Below are 18,860 nucleotides of genomic sequence, written 5' to 3'. Positions count from 1 at the left end.
CTAATAAGTTTTCTCTATCTGAATCACTCAGGATTTGCCTTTAAACTGGAGTTCTACTGATATCCAGGTTTGCCCTGCAGTGCTTACGTGTATCTAACACATCTTGTCATGCATACATTTTATCACACATAGATAATCTCTCTTGCCGCACTTTGCGACTTTTGCCTCTTACTTTGTTACTCATCTTGATAATTCGGCAAACCTATCATCTCTTTTAGGAGTCTTAAGAAATCTTTCTATCTTTCATAACCTCCCTGTACTGCAATTCATGGGTAACTTGTCTAGCTTGGCATGAAGAAGTGAAATCAACTACATTGATTCATCTGACAATCTATTAACCTGTCTGGTGGTTCACATGCTCTTGAAACTTTCTACTAAGTCCATTTGCACTTGCATTGTACACTCAAAGCACAAATCCGTGCATCCCGTATGACTTGAGTATCACATGGGTATTGTCATTCATTCATAAAACTTTACCTTCTAGTATTGGCATACTTTTAGCGCCATTGCTTGTTAGTTAATAACGATACTCATTCTAGCTTCTGTTTCTAAAATTTCTAAACTTTGGTACATAGGTTCTTGGGATGAATAGATACATGACTAGAAAAATATCATTTTAAAACTGAGTCTATACTAGTACTGCAGAACCACAGGACAAGTCTCTATATCTGAAAAAGGTTTTATGACTCTCCTTCACACTTGTCTCTAACAAGCTGGTCCTGAAGTCTGTACGTCTTAAGTGAGCTTACTCGCTTACGACGTATCTCATCAGTCTTAACAATGTGAAATTTCATGTTTCTTTTTTTTTTTTTAACATCGTTCCCAAGTTCCTTAATACCGACCTTATCTTTAAAAGTTAAAAAAAAACGTGGCTTGACACCATTCTAGAAAGTATCGTTATCAATTAACAAGTATGGTATAAGAGGGTATGCACTTCGTCAGGCATAACTCATCAATCGTACTCCATCAATATAGCATATACTCCTTCTGACTAACCAACAGCTCTTCTACGAATTAGACATCACCAAAAGGCAACTTGATTAATTCACCTGTGTTAACTCTAGTCTTTCTCATCTTACCTGAGTGAAGATGCTTTCTTTAAACTTTTACTTTAATCATTACTGGCTGCATAAGCATCTATACTTACTTAACATAACGAGAACTCCTCGCTTTCCACATAATACTTCTCACTGAAATGGTATTTCTATCTCGAACATTATTCACAAGATTCTTACTACAAAATTCCATGTTCCATGGCTACTGTTCGCAACTTAAGTAATTAACTTCCGTTGCGCTACTCTGATTCCCACCGGTTGGCTTCAACCAATACGTTGATCCGTTGAGACGAGTGAACTTTCTTCTTCTTCTATTATTACATTAATATCTGCTTGAGCTCTGCTCGATACTTCTATGTTGCATGCTACTCTGTAACCTTGCTCTACTCTTTGCTGGTAAGATTGAACCTCAAGGAAACTTACCTCTGGACATATCAATTTCATACGTACTCTTATTCCTGAGCAACTTAACTCAAGGAGCACATCTTTGCTATTACATAACTACTATTCCATGAAACGCGCTTACAACATCCCATGGTAGACTCATCTTGCACTCGGACAACTTCCTTATGCATCTAACATTGTAGCTTCGTATCTCGCATACTATGTTTTGCTTAATTCTTCCTATGCTTGCTCGTTAATTTTTCTTTCTAAGAAATTTCATAAATTAGCACAAGGGTCATTGACGTTGATGACTTTCAACTATATAAAAAAAAAACATATACTGAATCTAGGTCCCAGTCGTTACTCTAAATTCACAGAACGAGTTGATAACACGTATGTGTCATCAAATCTTAGTCCTAGTGAGTTTAGCCAAACTATACGAGTCGTAACAAACCGGTACCTACAGAATTTCACTTCGAATTTCAAAATGTCAACTTCAATCACCCATATGCGTATGTCTTTCTAAAATCATGTAAACTTTACAACTTAGCATCTTAACTAGCCTTCGCAAGTCCATCAAGCAAAACATAGATTCGAGGGGTACTCTTAACTCTGCGAAATCCAAAATCCTCATGATTTCATATGACTTTGCACCATTTAACTTCTTGCCTTATGATTTCACGTCTGTGACTTTCATTCTAGATACTGGTGCCTCTAAACTCTTGGTCTAAACTCATTCTTATCTTTTGACACATTAACTTCCAAAGTCACGTTAAACCGGATTGATTTTTCATTGATAGTTGCTCATGCCTTTTTCCCTTTGGAAACCTTAGGATGTGATATGCATTCGTCACTCGATATCAAAAACAATTTTTCGTTGCATAAAAGATGGTGAAGACAACTCTCCAATAGTCACTGCATTCCCTAGAGACGAACTGAAAAATTTCGCTCCGGGTTCGCTATTGATGAGTTTCTTCAGCTCAATTTTTTTTTCAAAACATAGTTTGTATAAATTTTTATTTCTCAAGTAATTTAATGCACATCAGTCATTCCCAACATCTAAAATATCCTACTACATATGCATGGCAAGCATCAACCTAATTCGATACAATTCTCGGCACTTTAGAAATTAATGCCTCATTCCTGATAACATAAAACTTTCACCGAATCCTTTTCTACTACGAGTAGCTTACTTCCCTGCGTTACCGCTTAACATAGCTTCCCGAACACTAGAACCTTGTTCACCTTGAACATTCAAGTCCATAACTTCAATAACATAACACTAATCCTGAGAGTCTACTAATCCCGTCAACCTACGTCGACTGCTCTCTATCTTGTAGCCTTGCGTTTACTTTCTGGAATACAATTCCGTTCTAACTACGACCCTTACTGAAGCTTCAGGTCCTACAAAGATATTTCCATATCCTTCACTTACGGGTATACGAAGTATCATCAACAACTTACCCAACACTGTCTAAGCGCCCCTTCTTAACTTTACCTTACAGTCCCGGAGGATTCATACTTCTACTTGCTTAGTTCACCGTCCACCTACTGGCACGATCAACTTCTTACTAATACTCATTCCGAGTTCTTACTTCTGAGTTCACACTTTCCAGTGCATCTTCTTCACATACTTCGTCCCTCCAGGGTCCTATTCAGCTCTCAGGCATCCATTCTAATCGTCGAATGCTAAATTGAGTTGATCAGGCTCAACTAACAACAACAACTAGAACATTTACCCGGAACCCAATGGTCCCACTACCTTTGTTGTAACTTAATGACCCAAGGCACGGTCTGAATCGACCTGCTCTGATACCAAATTGTAACACCCATACCAGACGTATCTAGAAAGTCTGGCACGTGCGTTAATATTAGTACTGGATACATTAAAATATACAACAATTAAAAACTTCGAATGAATAATATTTACATCAAGTTACGTTCGTATAAATAATAATACAATACAACTCATCCATACATAAAAATACATCCTTGATGTCCATGACGTCCTGCAGCTTTACGAACGAACCCTTGAAGTAATATCCATTCGGCTTCGAACATGCATAAACGTCCTGCTTATCTGAAACAAATAAGGATTGGAATGAGACATAATGTCTCAGTGAGTTCCCCTAAATCCTAGGCTATAGGCAACCTCAAGGGAAACCTACGGTCACCACGTGTCTAAAAATACAACCTGACGGTTGATTATACGTGTGTGGGGACTTGCATACTTAGACGGTCGTGCATACTAGGGCCGTCCTAGTCTTATCTCACTTGTTATAGGCTTCACTTCCTATACGTGTCATGGCGGTCGAGGGGAAACTAAAACCGCAATGCCAAGAATACGCTCTACGTATCAAGGCCTAACATACTATGATCATGACACCATTCTAAACCGGACGGTTAGGGGAGACCTAGGACCGTCATCGGAATATCTTTCTCTATTTGCTCTAATGCATAATACAATGTTTCTAACACGTATCATATCTTGCTATCATACTAGTTTTGACGCTCTACGTCTATGCTCTACTATTCTTGACGATCTACGTCAAGGTTTTACTAGTTCTTGACGACCTACGTCAAGGCTCTGTGACTTATCATAAATATATCTAATAAATATGCATAGTCAAGTTCATTCATAAAGTTAGAGTTTAACAATCAAACATTATCTGAGTTCATTTTACGGAAAGCCCCGAGTGGAGTAACCCCGAGCGCATTCCCTATCTATCCGATGGAAACCTATCTAAGGTATAACCAACGGCACTCCTGCAGTGACGTGCGGGATCCTTACGGCTAACCCCGTTTCACCTAATGGAAACCTCTTGAACCAACCTAATGTGGACACAAGAGACACGACACTACCTCTTGCTTACTAAGTGACATGCGGGTTCCTTACGGCTAACCCCGTTTCACCTAATGGAAACCTCTTGAACCAACCTAGTGTGGACACAAGAGACATGGCACCTTAACTTAAAAGTCTTGATCTAAATATATGCATGAGTATTAAATCTATACTAGCTATCTCTTTTACCCCGGATGTCTATACGATCCGACTAGAGGTAAACTATGTGCTTGCTTAACCTTCTATGTGAAGAGATATCTAATCAATTCACGTCTTGCCATACCTGTATGACACTTAGATCTTATGCGAAGATAATATTCTATATCACTTCGCGTCTATTCAAACATACTACTCATGTCTAGCATTCTATTCTCTTCTAACTATTCTAGTTCTTGACAAGCTATGTCAAGGCTCTACTTTCATCCCATGCCTAGTTCCTTGCTACCCGAATAATTCGGCTAAAACTCTCTTGAGCCATCCTTGTAATACATGCTAAGATTGCCATGATTAATGATGCAAGGATCAATTGACGATGCGTGCAAAGTTTCAATAATTACTAGAGACCGAAAATGCCATAAACCCAAGTTTCATGCCGTTTATAAATTCTATGATTTGATAAAGCCAAACTTGTTCCAGTAGAAAAATAAGTGAAAACAGTGAAAGAACACTTCGAAACGATCGCTACGGACCCCCACACGACTGCCCCCAAGCACCCGAACGCAGAACAACGCGGAGGTTGTCCTGTCTGGGGCGCCTGGCGCCAGGAGTGGGGCGCCTAGCGCTGGCTCCCTGTGTGTGGGCGCCTAGCGCCCTTGTACAGGCGCAGCGCTGCGATTGTTGCGTTTTCGGTGTTTTCGGCTGCGGGTTTTCGCCATTTTCGACCCAAAACTCGTCCAATTCGACCCTGTAATGCATCAAACTCATACAACAACATGTATAGCATCATTTAAACATAACTCATGGCAATTTTTAACATATAATCAACTAGAATTGGCTTGGGGTGCTAAAATTTCATTAAAACTAAACTAGCATAAATCATTATCCTTCACAAGATTAAACAACCCCAAAGGTGGGTAATCTATCTATGGAACTCACCTCTAATGTTTGCACTTGATTCCCAAAGCCTCCATGTCCTAAGCTCAAGAATGCCAAAACCCTTGCTCTTGGTTCAACACAAATCCATGGCTTTAGCTCATCAATCCCACTTCTTCCATGCTTCTCTTTGTTTCTTGATCATGAAGAACCACATCATGCACAAAATCATGCTTCTACTTCCAACATAACCAAGACCCTAACCTCTTGAGGTTCTCTTGGTGAAAAGAAAGAGTAGTGGTAACAATCCAAACCAAGCTTCCATTCTTCACTATGATCTTGAAGAATCTTTGCTCAAGTATGTATAAAGATGAAATCAAATTCTTGGATGACAAGGAGAAGAGAGGAAGGCGTGAAAGAGGAGAGAAGGAGGAGAAGAATTTCTTTCCAAAACCTAGAGAGAGAAAGAAGAGTGGAAAGTGAGATATTTTGAGCCAAAATCAAATAAATATCTCTCAAACGTGCAATTACTAAATTGCCCTTGCTCCAAGCGTGTTTAATACGACACTGATACTGAAATCGTATTAAGCTAACATCCCATAAAATATTTCCATCACTCTTATTTTCCATGAACTTAAATCCTCTGGCATTATCGTCTGGTAATATTCTGATACTGACAGGCGGGATGTTACATATTCTTTTTAGCGAAACCTGCAAAAAAGTATGCCAACCAAAATTATTACAAGAGAATCGATCAAAGTATGGACTTCATCTTGATAAAAAATTTGGGACAAATAACTTCTATGATGTTATGTGGTTACTAATTTGACATATGAATGCAAAGTAAATGCCTTTTATGTATGTCACGTTTTTTAATACCATAATAATGCACATAAATGTCCTTTAACACAAAACTGTCTTTTAACACAAAACTTCTTAATGATCATTGGACCATAATGATTCTTGGGTATGATATTTAATGTCGTTATTAAAAAAACAAAAGTCATAGTGAATTTCTTTTCGGTGAATTTTTTTTATGGTGATTGAATGTTAATTTTGTATAAGGTAGGAAAAGTCTTAGAGATAAAAGAACACTCACTAAGATATTTACATTTATCTAGCTCCAAAGATACTCGAAGGGCTCGAAACCTGTAACCTTTAAATCTAAAGTATGTCTTTACACTGCTAGAATAAACCCTGATAGGATATGAAACTGGATAGAGACTTATATGGACATGATAAACATTAATCATATCATGTGTTTGATGCGCACATGATAACAAACATGATATCATTATCTCTATTATATACATTTGCCTTATTTTTTTTGAAAAGTACACATGGCATCTTCTAATTTCTCATCTCATTTAATGCTTTTTCATCAACCAATCAAAATATATCATGACTCATTTATTTTTTATTTGCCAATCAAAATGAATCATGACTCATTTATTTTTAATTAGCCAATCAAAATTGATCATGACATGATTTTCTTCCCTATATATAGACAACCTGCTTTTCATTATATTCATACCTCTTCCTCCCTAAAAAAAGAAGACATAAAAAGGCATTTTCTGTATTTTAAAAAGCATGGAATTTTAATCACTTGATGGATTAAGAGGTTGACTTACTTTTTCATTTGAATCTAATCGCTAATGCTACTTTCTTCCGGTAGATTTTCAGATATCCAAAAGGCTACTTTCTTCCGGTAGATTTTCAGATATCCAAAATGAATGAGTGGCTAACTTAGTCATTCTGAGAGAAGAATCTAGATAATTTTTTTTATTGCAATGAGCACTATTACATCTATTTTATTGCAATCAGCCAGCTACTCTGTTATATCTGTTATATTAATGAGGATTATGTAATTTTTTGTTATGATTATGCCTATATGCATTCGAATGGAATAAAAGGGAGTAAATTATATTGATGAGATTAGTAAATGTAGCTTAGTTCTCATTCCCCTGCTTTTTACTACATAAAGGGGATAACTTATATTTTAATATGATTGGTATTCTATTTTGTTATTCTTGATTCCAGAGTTTACAAGTTTATATTTAACTTTTCTTTTTAAAAAAGTTTATGTTTAACCGTATAAAGGTACACTTTTTGGCCCCAAAAAAAAAGGCACACACTTCTTGATTAGAAAAATCCTAATTAATAAGATTAAATTTGAAGAAAAAAATTCAACAAATTTTAATTTCGAAGACTTTTCCATTTATATGAAGATTATAACTCATAATTAAAAAAATAGTTTTGAATGCCCGTAAATTTATTGTATGAATAAACTCAAATAATTTTCTTATAAATGTCAATGAATTTGATTAAATTTTAATAATTTTGTTGAGATTTTAATTTCTATTGATTAGACTACGCTACCTTTTGTACATTTTGAGGTGATCTACATGAGGCTTTTGCAAACGAGGATAATATGCCACTAATGGTAAAAAATAAAATATCATTGATAATAATATTCATTTTTTTTTTTTTGAAAAAATTGATGATAATATTCATGTTTGCTTCTAATGTTGGCCTTAACTATTGCAACGATGCCTATTATTTTGATGAATTAATATTAACATGATAATTAAGGTTTGTTTGAAAGGGGATTTATTGTTTGTATAATGTTACCTCTAAAAAGGTCTAAGGCGTATATTTACTATTTTCAATGAAAAGAAACTAAATTTTATAATAATAAAAAATGGTGAATAAATTTTAAAATTTACTCCCCTAAAAAAACAAAAATTTATAAAAAATGGTGATGATAAAGTTTTTTTTTAGTTATTTTTCTTTAAAAAACAAATCGTATATGCAAATTTCGCTATGGTAAACTAATAAAAAAATAGCTTCAATTTTTTCAATTGTATCTCTAAATCAAATGAGGAAAGTGTCTAAAGGATTTTAAAAAAAAAACTCCGTATCCGAGTCAATGATCGATTAATCATGGTAACCATTCTCAATTTCTCATTTTATATTTCTACAAAAGATGCAAAATCATGTTAGCATTTAATGTAATATCAATTTTCTAATTCAATGTATTTATTGGTTTCCATTGATTGTATTTTTTCCATGATAGAGGTTTTTGGTACAAATTCGAATGAAGAAAAAAATATTTGTTAATTACTAAAATTTGCCATTAATTTCCTCAAAAAAAATTGCCATTAAAAAACTCTTTGTTTAATAGGATATCTTTTTTCATAATTAAATACATTAAATATATAACTTTTAACATATGATGATCAAAAAAAAGCGTATGTCTTTCATTTTAAATAGTATTCTAGACATTTTTCAATTAAAAATAGAAAAAATTGATATTTTAAGGATCTTTTCTAACAAGTTTTCTTATGATAAAAATTTATGGAGAAAAAAAAACTAGGAGACGTAAACCTAATCTGATAAAAAAAATAGGGACATAAATCGAATCCAAGAAAAGAGCTAACATGAACTAAGTTTTATAATCACATTAGGTCAAGAATAACCACATTATTCTGATTGACGCTACATCTTCGTCCAAATATTATTTTTTTACTTTTTATTAAGGATATTAATGATTAAACAATTTAAGAGTAATTAATGCCATTTAAATTAAAAGGCTTCGATCATGGATCAGATGGAAAAGGAAAAAAAATGATAGTGTTAATTATAATCCCTAATTAATGGAAACAACTAAACAAAAAAAAAATGTAAACAAACAAATATTGAAATATGTTATAAAAAATAAATCGAAGACATTTAAAATTCAAATGGTTCATTTTTATATCCGTATAAAAAAACAGAATTATTTGAATATTTTAATCTTTCCTGTTAATGTTTTATATTCAATTCTTTTAAGAGAATATTTAATTTACAAAAAAAGTTTTTGAGTAATTTTCAAAAAAATAAATTGTCTTTAAATTTTGAAATTTATATTTTTTATAATTCAAAATAATTAAATTATATGTGTCATTTTAATTGGGTTGATTCTATAAATATTAAACTTTGTCGTTTAATAGGTCAGACAGATTTTAGACAAAAAAATAAAACGTTATTTAAATAAGATCCTTAATTGTAGCCCTTAATTAAACGAAATAAAAAATATTAAATTATATTGCAAAGAAAGAATGATGTGTTGTCAAAATTTAAATAATTGAGGTTACTTAGAAAAAACGTATTGAATATTTTATTTTTTTAAATAAACTAAAAACAAAAATATTTGAAGTTTTTTATTATTGTTTCACATCCATTTTTTTTTTGTGATTTTTTTTTAATGATCAAATAAATTAAGAGTCATTAATGTGGTCATATAATGAGACAATACTATTATATTATAATTTTAAAACTATTATATTATAATTTTTAAACTATTTTTTTTTTTGACCAAATTTTTTTTTTTTTTTAAACTTTTATATTATAATTTTATCTTTTGTATAATAGTATTTAAATTTTTAATTAAAAAATGGAATCACACTCTAATTAAGTATAATAATGATCAAATAAATTAAGAGTCATTAATGTGGTCATTTAAATTAAAATGATTCTATTAAATGTCTCATTTATTGGGTCAGATGAAAAAAAAATGCTATTTAAATGATACCATTAAATGATATCATGTTTTGATTCACTATTTTTGCTATTAATACTAATAATAGCATTCCTAATCCAGGTTGACTCTGCTAATAATGAGTTGACTCAACCTCAAGAGCGTGGATTCAATTCCCACTGTTAGCGTGAGGATCTCTTTGATAGGGAGTAACTTTTTAAGTGCACATTGAGTCAAGAGACATATCTTGATGTGTCCTCTAGAGTCTAACTCACCTAATTTTATAATTAAAAAAATATTTTTTTTAAATTGTAAATTGTAGATTATGATAGTAGTCTTTGAAAAACCTCAATTTATTTTATGAAATATTAAGGATGTATTTGTTTTAAGGTAAGAAATTACATTCCTTGAAACGACATTCCTAGGAATAACATTCATAACCATTTGTTTGGTAAAAATTTAGATTTCCTGAAATGTTTTAGAAATTAATTAATTAAAAAATAAAAATGGAAATAAATTTTAATGGTAGAGAGAATTTATAGCAAGTTGCGTTTTATTACCGTGGAAATTTTAGATTCCCGTCCTTTAAACATGAAAATAACAATATAAGAAAACATGTGTAAATAACATTCCTGCGAATATAACATTCATGGGAACAAATTTTCAAAACTTGAAACAAACATGAGAATGTTGCATTTTTAATCTCACATTCCTAGGTATCATATTACAAACGTATTCTAAAGGAATTTTTTTTTAAATAATAATAGGAAGCACAATTTAAAAGGAAAATTGAATGATATCCAAAATTAAATTTTAGCTCTAACTCAATGATTTTTCAAATTTCAATTTTACAAATTTTCAACAATTTTTTTTATACTCCTTTAAAAAAAACAATTTTTTTAAACAATTTATTTAGGTGCCCCTCACAAAAGTGAAGAGAGATAGGATGCTACTATAGCCACCATTCTCTACAAGCACCATAGTTATTTCCACCACAGTGGGGGTGCTTATTTATTATGGTGCTAAATAGGTGAAACACCCACCATTGTGGATAGTCTTAGAGATAAAAGAGCACTCACAGATATATTTATGTTTAGTTATCTCCAAGAATATTAGCTGAGCTCGAAACTCATAATCTCGAAATTCAAAGTTTGTCCTTCTACTACTAGATCAAACCCTTTAGTTGGAAAATCCCATTGAACAAGAAAATTATTTTTATTTCAAATTAATAATGACAGATGAAATATCCCTTATACCTAAACAATCTCTAATTTTGATTTTTTTACTAAAAGAGTTTGTTGGTTTAATTGTTCATACTAATTGGGATTGCTCAGTCAAACATATTGTCCAGAAGTTGTTGGTATTTTGTGGACTTTTTGAAGGAGTTGAAAAAATGACACCACATAATGAACCAAAACGTTAAGTCATCGGGTATATTGGTCATCTAAATTATATGTAACATCTACTTTAGCATCCAATATAGAACTTTAACTCACACTTGACACATTGACATCCCTCACTTAAGTTTGAGACACTTTGTGACTGGGATATAGAGACATAATAAAATAAAGTTAGACGGATACACGACATGCTAAAAAAGGTGGGTTGATGGTGGATTTATACAAAGCGTTTTTATCCCTTTCTTTCATGATAAATAAAGGATTAGGCAAATGAAATCCAAAAAAGAAGAAAACAGTTCATCATAATGTTAGGACTTTCGCGGAAGCGTAAACTAGGTTGGATAATCACATTAGACTAAGAGCAACTACTCAAGTGAGATTAACATCACATCTTCATCCAAATCCTAAATGCATTAGATTTATGGGTCATCTCACTTATATGTTTGTCACTATATTCTCTTACATCAAATCTAAAACTTTAACTCATATAAGACATGTTAGCATCTCTCCCTTTAAGTGTAAGACTCTCGGCATCTGTGATTTGGTAACAAAGCCAAATAAAATTAGATGAAGATATAGCATGGTAAAAATGGTGAGTTGGTGGTGATTTAATGGAGGGAGGTTTATGTTCCTTTCTTTCATGAGAAGTTACGAAATAATTTAGAAAAGGAAATAAAATAAAATAAAATAATAATTTAAACACGAGAAAAATGATAAGGAAAAAAAGAAGTGTGTGCTTTTATGGGAGCGCATAAGGAATAGAGTGAATTGTCGATAATTTTACTGGTTCGATTAAGGAGTTGGACATTTTTTAGTAAATATTTAACCAAAAACTTAGACAAACTAAAAAAACGCCACATTATTTTAAAATTGATAACAAGTATTTATTTTGTCAAATCAACAATACACATATGCTTTTTTCCGTTGTCAAATTTCACCAAAGAATATAAATGAAGGAGTTTGAAGTAGTTGAATAAAAAAAATATCATGAAAGAGAATGACATCCAATAATTAAAGTTTAAGATAAAAAAATAAACAATTGACAATTGAGAACTAACAAAATAAATTATCATAATGTTGGGATTTTCGGGTAACCGGGTTGGATGATCGTATTACGTCAATAACAACCATACAAGTGAGATTGACACCACATCTTCACATAAAACCTTAAGTCATTATGTATTTCGGTCATCTCACTTATATGTTGCTCAAAATCTACTCTTCCATCCAATGTATAACATTAATTCATATTTGACACATTAACATATCCTAATCAATTGTGTGACTATATGTGTCCATAATTATGTAACGTAGACAAATAAGGTCAAAATTAGGTATAACATGTTCAAAAAGGTTGATTGGTGGTGATTTCATGAAGGGAGGTTTATATTCCTTTCATCCATGAGAATAGAGAAAGGAAACTAGAAAGAAAAATAAAACAAATATGAAGAAGAAAATTGAACATGAGAGAAACATTAAGGTGAAAAATATGTAGGGTGCGTTTTGTCCGTGAGAGTATAAAAAATAGATTCAACTACCGGTAATTATGTGGTTTTGTTGAAGGAGTTGAAGATTTTTGGGTAATTATTACAAAAAAATAGACTTAATTAAAAAAAACGTATCATTTTAAAATGTCTAATAAACATGTATTTTGTAAATTCATCATAACACATGTACATTTTCCATTGTCACACCCCATCATAGATCATATGCGAAAGAGTTTGAAAAAATAGGGTTTGAATACAAAAATAGAATGAAAGTGAATGACATCCAAAAACGAAGTTTTAATGGTAAAAAAATGGTTAATTAAGTAAATGTTCCCTATAAATATTAAGAATTTTTTTAGTCCCTTGAAAAAAAATTGTATATCCTGATTTTTTGCAAAACATTAAGATCACGGATTTTTTCCAAGAGCGGGGGATACTTGCTCCCACACTGGACGTAGTTGAGCACGTAAACAAATTCCTTCTCTCATTGGTTCCAGTAGACGAAAAGGAATATATCAGTCTTGATTCAATTTGCAATCAGACGAGAATATTGAGGTACAAAACGTCAAGTTGTAGATTTGATAAAGAGAGCGACAAAGCTTCTATGTTCAAAAAAGCAAAATTAATAATACTGGATGGTGTCGATAATACAGACAAACCATTTCGAGGTGTTTCTGTGGTTTTGGGCGGTGATTTCAGAAAATTTTGCCAGTGATAAGAAAAGAATGCAGACATGACATACTTGCTTCATCCATCAACTCATCATAGCTGTGGAGTCACTGTAAGGTTCTCACACTTACAACAAATATGCTTTACGTGCTTCAGCCGTTCGTGCCGAGCAAGATGAGATAAGAAAGTTTGTCGATTGGATACTTTCAATTGGAGATGGAATATGATCCGTCAACGAGAGTGGAGAAATTATCGTACTCATTCATGATGAGTTGCTGATAAAAGATTCCTCTGATCCGTTGAGTTCTCTGGTTGATTTTGTATATCCGAATTTTTTGCAAAACATGTAAATCTCAGATTTTTTCCAAGAGCGGAAGATATTTGCTCCCACATTCGACGCAGTTGTGCACGTAAACGAATTCCTTCTATCATTGGTTTCAGGAGATGAAAAGGAATATATAAACTCTGATTCGGTTTGCAAATCAGACGAGAATAATGACGTACAAAGCGAATGGTTTACCACCACATTCTTAAACAATATCAAGTTTTTCGGTATTCCAAACCACAAGTTGAGATTTAAAGTTGGATGTCCATTTATGTTAATGAGGAACATTGACCAAACAGCTGGATTGTGCAGTGGGACTAGGTTGATTGTAGACAATCTCGGGAAGAACTTTATCAGTGCAACTGTTATTACCGAAAAAATTCTGGTGAAAAAGTAATTATTCCAAGAATGAACTTAGTTCCGAGTGATCCTGACTGGCTTTCAAATTTACTACGAGACAGTTCCCGTTGGCTTTGTGTTTTGCAATGACAATAGATAAAAGTCAGGGTCAACCGTTGTCTCATGTTGGAATATATCTTTCCAACCCAGTTTTTACTCATGGATAGTTGTATATCGCTGTGTCGAGAGCCACTTCCAAAAAGGGATTGAAAATGCTTATACTGGATGAAGAAAATTGTGTGCATACCGAGACCACTAATGTTGTGTACCGTGATGTTTTTCGAAACATTTAACCGGTCGTTCCTGATGACACAGGTGGGTATGAGTTTTTTTTTCTCTCTTTTAAACTTCATTGTAATATATATTTTTTATTTGGATATGAATTGGTTGTTGCTACTTGCAACCATTCTAATAGTTGCGTAAAGAAAGAGTAGTGGAATTGTCATGTAGATAAAATACAATTATGCAACTAACAATTGAAATCACACTTCTTAATTCATTATATAAAATTCAATGACATTTATTGTTGTGAAAAGAACAGGCCGAATGATCGATTATTATAGGGACTAATATGTTATATGGAGTAATATTTTTGATCCCTTTTTGACAATATTTTTGGTCTCATGTACCTTCAGGTGTTGCTTTTGTGCTTCAGGTGACGTGATATCATTCAGATGTACACATGCTAACATTAATGTAATAGGTGCAATGCCTTCTCTTCGGCTCCGAAATTAACATTGCCTGATACATTAATGTGTTTATCTACTGAGACTTCGGTTTTTCTATTATCTGATAGAGCAGTTCCAATATTCGCATACTCAGTTTAATTTTATCTATAATGTCAGTATCCTTCTAATCTTTCTCATTTTTTCAAATGCAAGTTGTACTCTTTCAGTGACCATATTATCAGCTATATGTTCTGCTTTATTTTTTATACAATCTACTATATATTCATCTTTTTTTCTTTGTTCTTTGGAGCGTCTATGTCTATGTGCATGCACAGGACAATTTTGTAGTCCCTTTTCAAGCCTTTTCTGTTGTGTTTTTACTGATGGGTTATTTTATAATATGCGTAGTTAAAAAATGTGATAGATAGTTGATGTCTTTGTCAGTGACAGTTCTAAGGTCTGGCGAGCCCAGGCACTTTCTCAGGCTTCGACCCAAATATTTTGCAATTTCTTATGTAAATCTCTTTGAATTTCCTATACAAACCCCTATAAATTGGGCATTTTTTTTTAGATTTTTTGATTATTTGCTTGCAATTTCTTATGTAAATCCCTATAAATGTGTTCCAATTTTGTTTTGCCCAGGCTTTATAATAATCCTGGCTCCGCCACTGGTCTTTGTCGTTGTTTGTTATACTTATTTGTTACACGATTGAATAATTACAAATTCGTGTTGGGTGTTAAGATGAATCAAGTGTATGCACGATATTAACTTTGTATATATAAGGCTATCCGCTATAGAAATCATGGAATTTGAAAGAAACTATATATAAGAGCATCTGGTAGAGACGATTTGTTGGGTAGGGACAATTAATTGTATATGCAGTGGTAGGCCTCGAGACTCCAACACCCCCAGTTATATGTAGAACATCCAAAAAAAAGACTCATGTCTCCGTGATTAATTTTAGTCATCCGTGTAAAATATTACGACGTTAAATACTAATATTTCGACGTTAAATCATTCATGTTTAACGATACGAAAATCCAAATAACTATATACGCGTTGATATATGTATATAATATGCAATAGAAAATACGATAACGATGTGTTCTATTGATATGTTGTGTATAAATAATGAATTTGCCGTTTAATTAGATTTTATAAAATAAGTAAAAATAATCGTAATTCTAGCCCGTGCTTGGCACGGGTTTCCAAACTAGTTAACAAACATTCATATTAATATATTCAATAATGTTCCTTAAAACTACAATAATTATCAATAATAATTCGATAAAACTTACTCGTGCATCACACGATAGACGTGTCTAGTTGGTATTCATCGAGAAAGAGTAGGGTTTATGACTGTTAGGCCTTCACCTTGACAGATGTTTGTATTGATCTGGAGGTGGTCATCACATCATGGATCTGGACAGGAAGGCCAAAATTGAGAGTCTGAACCGCGATCCATTGAGATTTAGGGCGTGTCCATGGTATAGGTCCGCCATGTGTCGAATTTAAGTTGGATATGGATCCTAACTCGGATTGAGCCTTTGCCATGTCCGGAACAAGAAGAAGATCAATTCTCTTATTTTGTCGTTTTTTTAAGATAGCATATCAACTAGTAAACCCTTATAAGAGTACTTCTTTTTATTTAAAAAAATCTAGATATTTTTTTATAGAGATTTTTAAAAATATAAATAGTTATTTATGTTTGTTTACCATCAATAAAAATCAATTTAAAAAAAAATTATTTTTAACTAGTTCATGTCTTACCTTTTTGTATTTTAAAAAAATATATTATTTTTAACTAGGTCACAATTATAATAAGTTGTACTTTCCACTTATTATCGTAGTTCATGCTCATAGAACTCACAATCTTCCCTACTACTATGAGTTAGAATACATATATCATTAGATCTTATTAATTTATAAGCTAATTCACACATTTAATACATAGATATTATTTATGGAAATGCTCGGTTGTACAAGACGAAAATACACCAAATGTGATTTGTTGCTTTTTTGACAAGTACTCCATTTTTTCCCCACTACTAAGTTCAAGACCTTGCTAGCAACTGTTTTATTGGTCCATCACACTATTATATGCTCTTTCTTGATTTATTTCACATTGAGATTGGCCACATACTTTCACTATTATATTCTTATGCCCATACTTGATATATATGCTTCAAACATATAATAATGTAATTTATTTCATTACATACAGCAACAAGATTGGGTTCCCTCATTGTCAGTATATACTTTCACAAAACGAAGGAAAATCGCAGCTATCACCTGGAGTTGGTCCTGCCACAAAAATAAAATTCACATATTCAAAACGCATATTTAAGCTTTTTTTTTTCTTTTAAGAATTAAACTATACATTTATATTTATATAATGTTTACTACATTACAACAATGTAAAAGATTATATCAATTTTTTCGGATCAAATATAATAAACAATTGAACTAATTAAGCAAATATGTTCTTAATTTTTTTTACAAAAACCGAAGTGCAAGAAAAAGAAATAGAACTTAAGGTTCAAAGTTCATATGTTTCTTACCTGAAGCTAGAACCAACGCAATGCATAAAATTGCCAAGAGACAGTATTGGGAAATGTGTTTTGCCATTTTTTATGAAGATTTTATCTTATAGCTCTATTATCTTTTGTTTTCACAATATGCATAGCAAACCATTTTTTATGAAGATTTTATCTTATAGCTCTATTATCTTTTGTTTTCACAATATGCATAGCAAAGTTCATTATATAGCAGTACTCATGATATGATTAAGCCTCCTTATCTTTTTAATTTGGGTAAAGTTTGAAAATAACATTCTATACAAAAAACTTTATATTTTATCAAACTAAAGTAATACTTTTTTTTTGGTTGTCTTGGTTATTGTAAAATGTCATAAAACGACAAATTAATTTTTTTTTGAAAGAATAAAACGACAAATTAAAAATGAAAGGAGGGATTAAGAGTATTGAAAAATAAAACTAAGGAGAATTAGATGCAAAATATGTGATGGAATGCAAAGTAAACTTCCTTCATTTTTTTCCCTTAAAAGTTTTGGATTAACGTGTCAATATGCCTGAAAATTAACTCTTGACTTAAATGCTGTTTTACCCCCTCTATTTTGATAGAATTTGGATTTTACCCCTATTTTAAAACTCGGAATTTTACCCCTTCTATTTTGATTGAATATGGATTTTGACCCCCTTATTTTAAAACTCGGAATTTTACCGAGGGTTTTACGTTTTTCAGGATTTTGCCCCTCTATTTTAAAGAATTAAAAATACTAAAAAACTAAAGAAACGATTAAAAAATATTAATCTGGTAATAAAATAAAAAGAAAACAAGAAAAGGCAAATGGTTTGTACAACATAAAAACACGTGTCATTGTTTTAGATAGAAGAAGACCTATGGATTGATATGTATAATTCTTAAATGTATGTATATAAGTGATAAGTGATTAGAGTTAAATCGCTGTGAATTTTAAGAGTGCTAGTATGATGTTGTTGGAGACACTAAGCGGAGGTCTAACTTTGCCAATATCTGATGTTCACTGGACACCTCTTTTTAGTGGTTTCTATAAATTTAATGTTGATGTAGAAAGTCCGATATAAGGGGGTAAATGGGATATTGGTGATGTGGTGAGAGATAATGAAGATGTTGTCATTGCTGCTAGTTACTAACAAGTTTTTTCATTACCAGATTCAGAGGTTGCAGAAGCTTTAGCTATGCGGAAGAGTTTGAAATTTTTGAAAGACATGTCTTTTCTGAATCTTATTGCAGAATCAAATGCTTTTAAGGTAGTCTTGGCGTTGAATGCTCATCAACTATCTTCCACATATGTCGGCTCTATTATTTGAGATTGTATTAGTTTCAATGCTTGTTTTCGTAGTTTAATTTTTTGTATGTTAGGCGTGAAAGTGCTCTTCATAATTTAGATTGAATATGGATCGAAGAGATTTCACCTTGTATTTCTACAATATTGGTATTTGATTTATTGCTAGACTTTTGTCAATGAATTTGTCTTTAACGTAAAAAAAAGAGTTAAATCGTATTAATTATTATTT

General features: G+C 32.1%; 2 long non-coding RNA genes across 2 annotated transcripts; both read right to left on the bottom strand.

The window, feature by feature from the left end:
* Positions 1-795: 795 nt before the first annotated feature.
* On the bottom strand, positions 796-5,794 carry LOC146938028 (uncharacterized). The gene is made up of 2 exons (XR_015031099.1): positions 5,377-5,794; positions 796-3,519 (listed from the first exon to the last, which is right to left on the bottom strand). It is a non-coding gene; the product is annotated as an uncharacterized LOC146938028 (long non-coding RNA).
* Positions 5,795-16,714: 10,920 nt separating this feature from the next.
* On the bottom strand, positions 16,715-17,464 carry LOC146938027 (uncharacterized). The gene is made up of 2 exons (XR_015033344.1): positions 17,343-17,464; positions 16,715-17,085 (listed from the first exon to the last, which is right to left on the bottom strand). It is a non-coding gene; the product is annotated as an uncharacterized LOC146938027 (long non-coding RNA).
* Between the last annotated feature and the right edge of the window lie 1,396 nt (positions 17,465-18,860).

This window comes from Medicago sativa, chromosome 3 (assembly GCF_051527215.1).
Source record: "Medicago sativa cultivar Bolivia chromosome 3, Bolivia_mono, whole genome shotgun sequence".
In the NCBI taxonomy this organism is placed as follows: domain Eukaryota; kingdom Viridiplantae; phylum Streptophyta; class Magnoliopsida; order Fabales; family Fabaceae; genus Medicago; species Medicago sativa.
Note: the sequence above shows the minus strand (reverse complement) of the source record. Positions and strands in the feature narration are given on the sequence as shown.